This window comes from Nyctereutes procyonoides, unplaced genomic scaffold, assembly GCF_905146905.1.
Source record: "Nyctereutes procyonoides isolate TBG_1078 unplaced genomic scaffold, NYPRO_anot_genome, whole genome shotgun sequence".
Classification (NCBI taxonomy): Eukaryota; Metazoa; Chordata; class Mammalia; order Carnivora; family Canidae; genus Nyctereutes; species Nyctereutes procyonoides.
The window spans coordinates 7,627,384-7,640,003 of record NW_026575136.1 but is presented as its reverse complement, the minus strand read 5'-3'; the positions used below and the strand labels follow the sequence as shown (position 1 = coordinate 7,640,003).

Genomic DNA, 12,620 nt, shown 5'->3' with positions numbered 1-12,620 from the left:
TGGCACCTCCTAGGATGAATGTGTTTGATTGGGGCATGGCCTCACAGGCCTGGCCAGAATTGCCTGGATTATAAAGATGAACACTGACCAGGTGGGATGGAGCTTGTGAAATAGGAATCCTTGAAACCAGTGGCACAAAAATGGACTCTGAGAGCAATACCTCCCTAGTTAATGCCGAGTTCAGTTTCATGTAACCCTCAGACCATGTACACAAAACTGCAAAGGCAAAGACTTCTGATGTCGAGTAACTTTACATAATGGGAAACTGTAAGCCAGAGGCTGGCAGGTCTGTGATACAGGAAATCTGAGCCTGAATATTGGCTTTATTTCCAATTAATCTAGGTAATATCGGGCAAGGAATTTACCCTCTTTGGGCTTCAGTTCTTCATCTGGAAAAGGAAAAGATTAGACTCCAGATGATATCAAGGACTAGATAATTTAATTATAAAATTACGTGATTCTATTTCTAAAGCAGTGAAATGGAGGCCACAGTCTTTAGAGTTTTTCATACCCTTGTTCTGTGTGATAGGATTTGTCTGTTTCCTATGTAGTTACCAATCCAGCTTCTAGCTTTTGGCATTTACACTTTTCTTTTTTTTCCCCAATTTGTACTAAGGAAGATGGACAGATGGTTTATTAGGCTTTCAGATGCACGTAATGCAGTTGTTCAATTCAACAATGGTTTTAAACTTTGAAGGTCCACGTAGAGCCTGGATTTTGTTTAGAATGGGAGATCGTTTTGACTCTTCAATTTAAGGATAATAATGTTTATTCACACAATTTAAAACAACTTGTGGATACAACTCCGAAGACCTAATCAGTTTCCTTCATTTCTGAACTCACTTCCACATCACACCCTAACTCTCCCAAGTTGCAGTTTTAAAACGAAGTTACCAGACTTCCAGTTACATGTGCATTATCTGCCTTCTCCTGACTCCTTTAACCCACAAGCTCCTTCCAAATGGAAAATCTTTCAGTTCGAAATCACAGAGATTTAAATGCGGAAGGGACAAATTCCTCATTTTACAGATAAGAAAACAAGAGACCTAAAAGGTCCTGGTGCTTTTTCTACTATGGATTCTATCAATCTAACCAAGTATTTCATCCAGGGAGTGAGGTTAGGTTGCAGGGAAAAAAAACATCCAGAACTTGTGAATTGTAAGCCCAAACAGAAAACGGCATTCCTTTAAAGTTTAGAGTGTTAATTAATACACTGTCATAAGGAGAAAAGTAGAGGCCACCGTGCGACTCGAAGGTGGTCACCACCGCTCTCTCTTTGTGCTTTTTAGTTCCTCAATGCGATTTCACGTAAGTGTGGACGAGCAATTCCTCAATACCCAACATGCATCTTAAGTGTGTGGAGGAGTCCGAGCCGAAAGGACAGACGCCGTGTAGGTGAAGGAGAGCCTGAGCCTCCCGCAGCGAAAGGAGGACGCGTGGGCGAAGCCGACGTGGCAGCAGAGGTGCGAGCTGCAGACCAGGTACAGGTGGCCGCGGGGGGCCGGGCGGCTGCGGCAGGCCTCGGGGCCGCGGGGGCCGGGGCGGGGAAGCGGCAGGACGCCTGCAGGCCGAGGCCCAGGCCGCTCTGGGGAGCAGCGGGGACCGCGCGGAGGAGACGGCAAGGCGCCCAGCGCGAGACCACAAGCCCGGAGGGTTAGGGCCGAGGACGCACAGGCTCGGGAGGCTCGGAGGGCAGCTGCTGAGCGGGGGGAAGGGCGCGCGGGGACGGGCCGCGGGAGCGAGGCGGGGGCAGCGGCAGGTGGCCCGGGCTGCGGGGCCGCGGGTTAGAGACCCCGCGCCCTCGCGGGCGGCGCGAGCAGGGGGCGTGGCCTCGGCGCGTGGGCGGGGCGTGGGCGGGGCGTGGGCGGGGCCTGCGCCTGACGCGCCCGGAGGCCGCAGCGGCCGCAGGCCGGGAGGGGCGGCGGCGGCGGCGGCCGCGGGGGAGGGGCGCGGCGTCAGCGCGTCGCCGGCTGGGCCGCGCCGGTGGCCAGGAGGGAGAGCCGAGGAGGAGGAGGAGGTGGAGGAGGAGGAGGAGGTGAGTAGGCTCCGGGCTGGGAGCCGCGCAGGCCGGCGGGGAGGCGGGGAGCGCGGCCCCTCCCCTTCCCTTCCCGACGCCCGCCTCGCGGGGCCGCGCGGCGCGGAGTTCCCAGGGGGCGGCGGCGGCGGCGGCGGCGGCGGCGGGAGCAGGGGGCGGGGGGCGGGGCCGGGCGCGCGGGCGGCGCGTCTCTCGGGCGCACGCGCTGCGCTCCCCGCGCCGCCGCCGCCTCGTGCCCCGAGCGGGGTGCCCCGGCCGCCGCCTCGCGGGCCCGCACGCCGCCCGTTTTCGGATTTGATTCTTTTATTTATTTATTTTTTTAATTAATTTTTTTTTTTTTTTGAGTTCTGCCCGCCTGCAGCGGCCCGGCGCGCCGCCGCCTCCTGGTGCGGCCCGGGCTCGGCGGGGAGGAGGGAGGCCGGCTTCCCGGGGGCGGCGCGGGCAGGCCCGGCCGGGTGCCCCCCCCCCCGCGCCTGCGCTTTCGCTCCCCCCCGCGCCTGCGCCCTCGACCCCCCCGCGCCTGCGCCCTCGCTCCCCCGCCCCCCGCGCCTGCGCCCTCCCCCCTCGGCCCCCCCGCGCCTGCGCCCTCCGCCCCTCCGAGGCCTGGGACCCAGGCTGCCCTCGCTCCCGCCCCCCCAGCGAGGATCGGGCGGGTCCTGCCCCGGGTCGGGCCCCGGGCTGCGCCGGCGGGAGGTCCCCTTAGGTCCTCTCGGTGCAGCCTTGCCCCCTGCAGCGAAGTCGCACTTCTCCGCACTTTTAACCTGTAGGCCCGAGGGAGGCTTTTCTTTTTCAATGTTTTTTTCCTTTTCTCTCTCTCTCTCTCTCTCTCTCTCTCGCAAATGCAACTTTTAGAGTCTCCTTCTGAGAACTGTACTGCATCAGATGATCTCTGAGATAATTCGTAAGGTAGCGCCCGCAGGCAGCGTGATGGGAGGTTCAAGGAGGAGGCTTCACACTTTTTTTTTTTTTTTTTTTTCCTGCACCTGTAGCCCGGTTTGGCATGGAAAGCGGGTTGACGGTGACTTTCCGGCAGGGGCGGGTTGCAGCTCTTGCAGCCCCCGAGCGCTGCCGCGGCCCTCACCTTGGTGGCTTGGTGCCTCCCTCCCCCCCCCGCCCGCCCCCCCCCCCCCCGGAGTCGATGTTAAAGCCCAGCAGCGCAGCGGTCAGGTAAAGAAGGAGCTGCTGCAAAGACCCGAAGGATGCAGCAGAGCCATCCCCCCGCATCCTCTCCACCTGTTTGACCTCAGGCTGCAGCTTGGCAGTAGTTTCGTGCAGGAAAGCCGCCAACGTACGGTGCTGTGCGGCGTTGCTGCATTTCGACCCGTGCATCCATTCCAGGTCCGAGAGCCGATTCCTCTCAGCTCTCACTTTCTTACACATTTTTCCTTAGAGGCTGGTATTGAATGAGGCAGCTCTAGCGTTGAGGGTTGGAGGAGGAGGAGGACCTTTTTGAGTCTTGCAGCTTTTCTTTGACGAACTCGTAAAGCTGAACAGGTAAAAAGCTGAACCACAATGCAGAGATCTAAAATAGGAAACTGAATTTTTAGCACTATTAACTTGGGTCGTTAACATGGCTTCTTTACTCCTGTTTTGCCTGTTGGCTTTTCAGTCTTACATACCACACAATCACAGAAATGTCTTTTTTTTTTTTTTTTTTTTTGGTAGGGGACTCTTACAGTTTAATCCGACCCCCTTATTTTACAGGGAGAAAACTAAACCAAAGAAAGTTCCTTGAAGATATTTAACAGAAGTTGAATAGAACTAGTTGACTTGAGAAACTGAATGCTTAAGCCTGTAATTCAGACCTCCCCAACGAATATTCTTGTACCCAAATTTGTTTTGATTATGTTACTTTTTAAAAAAGCCTAGCAGTGACTAAATTTCCCTTTTTCTTTTTCCTGTTTTGAGTATGTGCCTTAGTTTGTGACTTGGACAGATTAGATACAAATGATACAGATTATTTATAGTTAGGACATGTTACATTCTATCAGCTGAAAACAGTACTTTTCAGTTTGTTTGAAAGCAGTGATTGTTTGCACTTTAAGAGTATTTTGTACTTCATATTCTTGGTTCAGATAGTCTGTTTCAGTTCCAGGAGATTGGCATTTCAAAAGTCTTTACATATAAGACTGTGGTGTTTATAACCTCGACTTTAGGGAGGAGGAAAGGTGCCGTACACTTGCAGTAACTGAATTCCAGTATCCCCAGCCAGCTTCACTTTTCTCAGTCTCAAATGCAGAAGTCCTGAAGTTCTTGCTGGGGTGGGGTGAATTCTTTGCATCTCACATGCCACCATATTTCAGCATTAATAAATACTTCTTGGCTTCTGTGCACTTTGCCTAGTGGGGGCTTCATGAAAAACCATGTCTTACTCTGTGTATGCCTCGTGTCAGGTGTAGCAGATGCTCCCTAAATACTTGTGGTCCTGTTGGGCTTGATCAAACCTAAGGTAGCCGCGTGCCTGGAGGTCACGAACCATGATTGTATAAATGTGAAATAAATTCATTTCTTTTGTGTGTTGAATCAGATACTCCATTAGGCCTAATTCCAATATTGAAAGAGGTAGCAGGTAACAAATATTTTAGAAAAATTGGGGGAACGAACTGAACTTGGAGAATTTTATTCTTTAACGTGTATTACTCTCTTGTAAAATTGGGTAAAGGACCGTTATTTAAATTTTTTGATAGAACATCTCATTAGAGCTAAAGTAATACGAATTTTCCAGTGAAACTTTCCACTGGAGTAAAGTTTGACAACCATCAATTGAGTGACCCTTTAATTGTTACTGTAGGCCACATTTTTAAGTTTTGGTTTCACTTTTATAAAGCTACATTTTTCAGCATATAGACCTTTGTAAGGATCATGACTTTTGGGTCCAGACTACCTTGGCAAGCTGTCTTGAAATGATATTTTAGACAGTTTTATGCTGTATTTGATAGGGCATTCTGGTGATAGGGTAAAACAAAACAACCCAAAACCCTCTGTATATTTTTCTCTTAGGCTTATCTCCTCTTTTTTGTTTATTTTAAGAGAATTAACTGAGGAAAATTTTTAAGCATTTCTTTTTGGAAAGTACCACCACTGCACCCTTTGAGTAGCTTTGGAAGAGAATGTTTGAGCAAATGTAGGGCCGATTCCTTAGAGTGATTCCTTTTTGAATATGTAGGATCATATAAATAATAGCCTTCACAGGGACAATACCTTTGGATGACATGCATTTTTTTTTCTGTGAATCTTACCTATTACTGAAAACAATTGAACGGTACAGTAGGGTGGTATTTATAGGAAGCACATCATTTCACATGTATCATTTCTGGTTCTTTAGCCAGTCCCAGCCTATATGTCCTACCTACTGCCAGTCCTATCCTCTTGACCCAGTTTTTGAATTGATTTTTAAGACTGAAAATACATTAACACCCCCCATCTACTTCCGGAGGTGGGATCAGGAATTAACTTGCTCACAGAAGTATGGTATCTCACTGTATCATTGGCATATATATGCAGTTTGACTAGGAGATTCTCATTTTTGAAGACACTTTACTCATCCAGAGTTTTGAAATACATAGGATAAACATTTTTAAGTGAGGTGTGTGAGGCATCTAGAATATTTCGATACAGGTTTGAATGGAATTAGGATGTAAATTCAGTATGAATTAGTAAGAATATCTAATCCTTTCCCCTCACACATTAAGGTCATACTTAAGTCATTTAGACATTTATTTTGTTTTTTTTTTGAGTATTTATAAAAGTAACAAGCAGTTCCATAGCCTTTCTTTTAGTGTTAAATAGTCCATAAGTTGATATATTTTCTTGTGCTGTTTTCTTTTTGTATTCCAGATCCCTTGTGGACCTGAAACCTTATCTTAAGCATGCTTAAGAACCCTTGGTCATCTGACTCTCCCTGCCATCCCCTCTTCCCCTCAGGGAGTTGGGACCTGTTTTTGTCACAGGTGGTTGGTTGGGACTCTGTTTCAACTGGGGCAAGCTTGCAAGATACTGTGATACTGCCTCCAGGACCTGCACTTAACCAGATTGACCCCTTAGGTACTGAGAATAGGCTACCCGAAAGTTGAGCTCTTTGGCTCTTATGATTGGAGCCCATTGTGAGGGTCAGCTCTTCATTCGCATCAGGCTCTACAACACCCTGGTCATTACTTAGATCCCTTTCCAGAGTCCATAGCTGTAGTATTCCTTGCCTTCTTAGCTGAGTCATGTATTGGGTGATTTTTATCCACCATTTTCAGTGGCAGCTATTTTTTTTTTTTTAAGTGTTTGCCTTTTCTACCTATGTCTTCTCTCAGTTTTGAGCTTTCATTTGACCAAGTAGCTGTTGTACTTTCCCATAGCACATATGTTCATTATTTGTCTTTCCTTCTAGACTATGTGTACCCTGAGTGTTGAGACCGAATCTGTGCTGTTCCTGGTGGTGTCCTCGGCACTCAGTACAGTGCCTGGCACATAGCAGGTGGTAAATAAATATTAACCAATATAAAATTCATCCTAACAGTAAGTCTGTTATCAATATGGGAAATTTTGAATTCACATAAAAATTTAGACATTTCATCACCATCATTAGTACTACATACAGTCTGTATATTTTAAGTTATAAGCAAATCCATGTAAAAAATAGCTTCATCAGTCATTTGGCAGGGCATTTATTTAAGAAGAAAAGGTATATAATTTTCACCATGTATTTTTAGGTATTGCACATTTCAATTTTTCTTGAGTTTGATTAACATGTATATATACTATTTCTTACATATTGAAGTTTTATGGCACTATAAAGAAGTGAGTTTAATGGCCCTCTTTTTATTCATTAGTAATTATATTACTAAAGAGTAAATTCTCATTAAAAGGCCCTTAAGTGCCTGCTCATAAAAAAGACGTACCTTTTGATTTTGTTGTCCATACAATTCTAGTTATTGTTTTGAGGCAAGTCATCAAACTCTTTAGTAGTCTAAACCTTTAATTTGGTTTCAGAACAGTAGTCAGTCATGTATTGAATACCCAAATTAACCATACTTTTAACACTGTGTATTAAAAAGGTAATGACCATAACTTTTCTCGTAGAATTTCTTGTGCTAATTTTTTGAAGAGGACTTATGAACTACATTTCCTGTGTAGGCCTGAATCTCATACTTTTAATGATAGTGGAGTATATGTCTGTGTAGAGAGGAGGGAATGACATTTTTTTGTGGTGGTATTTTTAAGTGGACAGTTTACTAATTATGTTGAGGTAACATTTTACAACTCTAAAAGGAAAACTTCAATTATCTGAATGAAATGAGGTACATGAAATTAATTCAGATAAATGGGGGAATCCTAAGTGTAAATGATGCATGTCAAGAGACATGACCTCAATCTTGATTTTTTTTTTCCTATATATCTCTCAGCTACTTTTACATTACTAGATTGTGTTTCTTTTTTTTGTGATGGGCAGAGGTAAAATATGCTTCGTAGTTTATTTTTTTTATTTTTTAATTTTTTTATCCTTTGCCACAAAGGGAATCCAGAATGTGGTATTTTGTGACAAGTATAAGTGCTCATCTCTCGCCCGTGCTGCTCTGCCCTTTTAGGTGGTATACCACAGCCTTCCATTTTGTCACCTTCCTGTCAAATGTCAGATGTGTATGTGGATTCCTTGAGAATGTAATTTTTTAATTTTTTTTTTGTAAAGATTTTGTTTATTTATTTATTTATTCATGAGAGACACAGAGAGAGTCAGAGACACAGGCAGAAGGAGAAGCAGGGTCCATGCAGGGAGCCCGATGCGGGACTCAATCCCTGGACCCGGGGATCATGACCTGAGCCAAAGGCAGACGCTCAATCACTAAGCCACCCAGGTGCCCCGAGAATATAATTTGTTGGAAATGGAAGCCACACTCCTCTGTCCAATCACAAGATGTTTATACTTCCTAAAATTTGAGTTACATCAAGTTTAAGATGAATTGAGCTGGGTTCCTTCCCAGTCCCCCTTAGGGTTTGATATTAAGCAGTATCTTATGATGTAGGACCTTAAAATAGCAATAAGCACTGGGGCATAACCCTTGGCTTTTATGAATTCTTACTTGAAATGAAAATTTTGCTGATTGATAAGAGTTTAGGAAAGCTTTAGGAAACTTATTTCTTCTGTCATTTACTACATTTGCAGCGTTCCTTGGCTCCTGGCATCTGAAAGCTGTTGTGTAAAGAGTAGATAGTCTGTGTAGCTGTAATGATGTTTTCCTCCAGGCATTTTTTGTTTTGTTTTTAAACAGAGTTAGGGTTATCTCAGCTACAGAGATGTGTGCTGATACCTACTTAAAGTGGATTTGACTTCTTTTTTTCAGCATTACCTGTCGATGTTTTACGTAAAGCACCTGAGAACATGGCTCTTTATTTTCAGCATATATCAGCTTTCTTTTTGTCTCTTGGTCTTTGAAATACAAGATGATTCATATCTTGATTGCCTTGGGTAAATTGGATATGATATCAGCAAGCTCTGTAACCAGACCTTGTGAGCAATTCCTAGGTCATTGCCTGAGACCTTTTTAAATACATGCAGGCAGTGTGATTGAAGAGTTTAGGCTTCAGGGTCGGTCCAAACTGATTTTGACCCTGTACCATTTATGAACTGCATGCCTTTGGGGGAAGTTAGTTACTTTTCTGGGTTTCAGTTTTCTTAGAGTAATCTTAGCTGGATTGATTTGTTGTTGTATGCAGATAAGTGTTTAATAAATCAGTGAACTATCTACCTAGATCATGGACTATTTTAAAAGAAAGTAGATTTTGTCCTATTTGAAGACAGAAATAATCAAATTAGTAAACATTTTTACAAACAGAGGTCTTGCTCAGTTGAGTTTATTTTTTATTTTACTTTATTTATTTATTTATTTAGTTGAGTTTAAAGCTATGGAAGACTTGTAACCATCGATCTATTTATGTATTCAGAGTATACTGATATGTGCCATAGAGAGAATATGTAGCATACTTGTTGGATTAAGACAGACTTGGTTGATCGAGCACTGGGATAACGTTGGGCAGGGAATTTTACCTTCTTGACTCAGTTTTCTTCTGTGAAATGGGTAAAGTGTCAAGAATAATAAAGAGTGAGAAAGGATAGTAGGTTGTTGTAAACACTTAAGAGATGAGGTATGCAGGATAGTAATACCTGAATCCATAAATGCTGATGGTTGTTATTGTGACCTCAGACAAGTGACTTTCCCCTTCTGTCCCTCAGATGTCCTCCTTGGTAGCATGAATATTATCAGAGAACTAGTAAAGTTATTTTGAGGATTTAATGAGTTAATACATGCAAGTGCTCATTATTTGTTAATTGGTATTACATTATTAATGCAGTTTCAGAATGCATTGCGCCAATTTTGAGTTAAAATGAAAAAAATTTGTATAGATATTTAATATAATTCTTCTTTTTACATATAATATGTTGGGGGATATTTATTATGGATCTAGGGATGGCAGCTTATCATTTATAGCTTTCAGTGTTTCCTTAAGACCATAGTTCTCAATTGTGATGTGCAGACCCTTGTGAATCACAAGAGCCTTGAAGGGGATTGTGAGGTTAAAATTATTTTCATAGCAGTAATGACTTTTTGCTGTTTCCACTGCTTTGATTTTTGCCTTGCTGATACTAAAGCAGTGGTGGATAAAACTGTTGGCATCTTAGTTTGTATTAAATGGCACTGGCATGAGACTATACTAATACTCATTTTATTCTTTACTACCATGCTCCTCCAGTAAAAAAAAAAAAAAAAAAAAAAAAAAAAAAAAACAGAAAAGCCAGTTTCACTGAAGAATGTCCTTGATGAAGCAGTAAAAATGATTTTATTAAATCTTGATCCTTGAGTACACTTTGACTATTCTTTGTGATGGGGTAAATATCCAAAAAACATTTCTGCTGTATGTCCGGAGTACATTGGTTGACACAAGGAAAATCCTTCTGTGATTTTTTGAGTTGTAAGCTGATTAGTCATATTTTGCATGGAACATCATTTTTACATATAATAATGATCACCAAACTATGATCATTTAGACTTAGATATTTGGCAGTCATTTTCTTGAAAATGAACAAAGTGAGCCTGTCACTTTGGGGAAAACAACTGATAATATTTGTTGCCAATGATAAAATTTGAGCTTTCAAGTGAAAATTAAAATTTTGGAAAATTTGTATTACCTGCTGTGCCCTTGACAGCTTCCCAGTACTTAAAAGATTTTTCCGATGAGATAGGTGGTGATATTAATAAATGTGAGTTTTTGCTATGGTATTAATTAATTAATTAATTATGTCAAGATTTGGAATATAAACGTAATGTAAGAAACCGATATTTTCAAAGTGACCAATGTTACAAAATTGTGGGTACCCTTATGAAAAACAAGTAACAATACAAAGAGTTTATGTGATAATAGGTTGCATATGATAGATAACTGTTAAACTCCTCTACTTGTCAAGTTTTGGTGTAGTATCAAAGGAGAATGTTCACAACTATCTGAAAAGGCAATTAATATTAACATATACTTCTTTTTTTCTATTACAGTCAAAATGTATCACAACAGATTGAATATAGAAGCAGGTATAAGAATTCATCTGTCTTCTATTAAATTAGACATGAAAGAAACTTACCTTTTTTTTTAGGAAAGTACTTTTTCATAAAATATGTTATTTGTCATATTAAACATGCCATTAAAATTTTAAAACAATGTATAAACTCATTTAATTTTTAATATGGAAAATATTGATAATTATAACTCACAAAAACTCTAGAGTTCTTTTTTTTTTTTTTAAAGATTTTATTTACTTATTCATGAGAGAGACAGAGAGAGGCAGAGACAGGGCCAGAGGGAGAAGCAGGCTCCATGTGGGGGGGCTGGATGCAGGATCATGATTTGAGCCAAAGCAGGTTCTCAAATGCTGAGCCACCCAGGCACCCTGAGAGTTCTCAATTTTTGGGAACACAACAGAGTCCTGATACTAAAAAGTGTGAACTATTCCCTTAAGGGAAGGAGGCTAGATTCATCAAATGAATAAAGTTCTAAAATTTTAATCTTTTGAGTATTCCTTTGGAATATAGTCTACATGCCTCTGCTTTCTTTTCTTGGTGGTAAGGGTATGTTTGCTGCATTTCTATGTCATTCCCCAGGTGGACATAGGGTTCCTGTATGTGTTGTTGAAGATTTTCATTTTTAAGATTCATGCTACCTATATGGTTGCTACTCAGAATTGAGATACAGTTAATGGTCATTTCAGTCAGCCTATTCGTTTCTGATACTACTCATTTGTTTGTGTTAGAGCTATTGATGCAGTTTTCAGAGTTGTTCACCATGGCTGTCTATGTCAGGGTTGTAGTGAAATTCACTTTGCTGAAAATGAACATTTTCTCTGAAGTCTTTACATGAGGCTAATCTGTCCTGCTATAAAGTCTTCCTGACATTTCATGGCTGTTTTTTAGTACAGTCTACAACTTACGAATATGTTTGTGAATTAATTGTTTGCAACAATATAATATGGATTACAGATGGGTTCTATAGTGTGGGCATAGCCTCATAGTGGACTATTCACATGGGGGATTATATTCTCACTGCTGAAAGTCTAACCAAATACATTTCCCCATTGTTGTCAGCAGTGGCAAGAAAACCGTCCTTTTTCTCTTACACTAGAAATGGGATTGTTAAAGCTTTGATAGAAGCAAGACAGTAATTCCGAGGCACTGCTCAAGAGACACAGGTATTTTGAGCACTCCAAGTGGGTAAAGGGTGATGGGAGCACTCTCAGATGAAGCAGATACAGAAACTTTGGGCTAACTAGCAGTGATGAAGGGAAAAAGGAGAAGGGGGTTCTGAATGCTGCTGGGGTGGATAAATTCCCTTTTGGAGCAGTTGCTAAAACATGAGATGCCTTAACATGGATGGTTCTAGGCTGGGAAATCCATGTCTTATAAAATGTCTTGTGCTGTTATTTGGTTATTGTGTGAACTGAGCTCAAGAAACAGAACGATTGGCCAGTGGGGAATGGATGTGTAGGCCAGAGGTTTGAATGTAAAAGGAAATCTGTGAACTCCAGGAGCATTCATGATCAAAACTGGTAGTGGAGGCCAGGAGAATGTTGGAATATGCAGACTGTCCACAGGGCCCTGAACAAATTCATGTTTACAAGGTGGTTGTCACAGCACGGTTGGAACTAGCTTATCAGCCAGCACAGATCGGTCAATGACTGCTGTGACTCTGCTTACTACCCAGGGTCTCTAGTGGGAAATAAAAGTATTTTAAGACTCAGATTAGTGCAGGAAACCTGTTAACAGAGAATGGTAGACATAAAGCAGAAATCCAGGGATCTAGAAGAGGCCAGCGTTGGAGAGGTATTTGATTTGAAGCCGAGCTTCTTGTCTTCTTCCTGCCCAAGGGGAATATTGACTCCATGGATTGAGGCAAGGCTGAGCCAAAGTGGAAAGCAGAGTAACTATAACTGTCTACACTGGAGTGGCAGGCTTCCCCAGAAGTATTTGTTAAACAAATGGATGAAGTTAACATAAGGGACCAACTGGGTCATTGCAACTCAGGTTCTTAATGCGACAGACACTAGACACTAGGT

General features: G+C 42.6%; 1 protein-coding gene across 8 annotated transcripts in view; it reads left to right on the top strand.

Moving 5' to 3' along the window:
- The first annotated feature begins 844 nt into the window (after positions 1–844).
- Positions 845–12,620, top strand: part of LOC129495548 (glycosyltransferase-like domain-containing protein 1) — a 388,336-nt gene continuing 376,560 nt past the window's right edge. For 3 of the 8 annotated variants that reach the window (XM_055303175.1, XM_055303170.1, XM_055303171.1), the window contains exon 1: positions 1,977–2,035. The gene's annotated coding sequence lies outside the window, so the exon portion shown is untranslated. Of the gene's footprint in view, positions 1,482–1,926; positions 2,036–12,620 lie in introns of those variants that run through there. The other 5 variants (XM_055303178.1, XM_055303173.1, XM_055303172.1 and 2 more) reach the window with 4 other exon arrangements.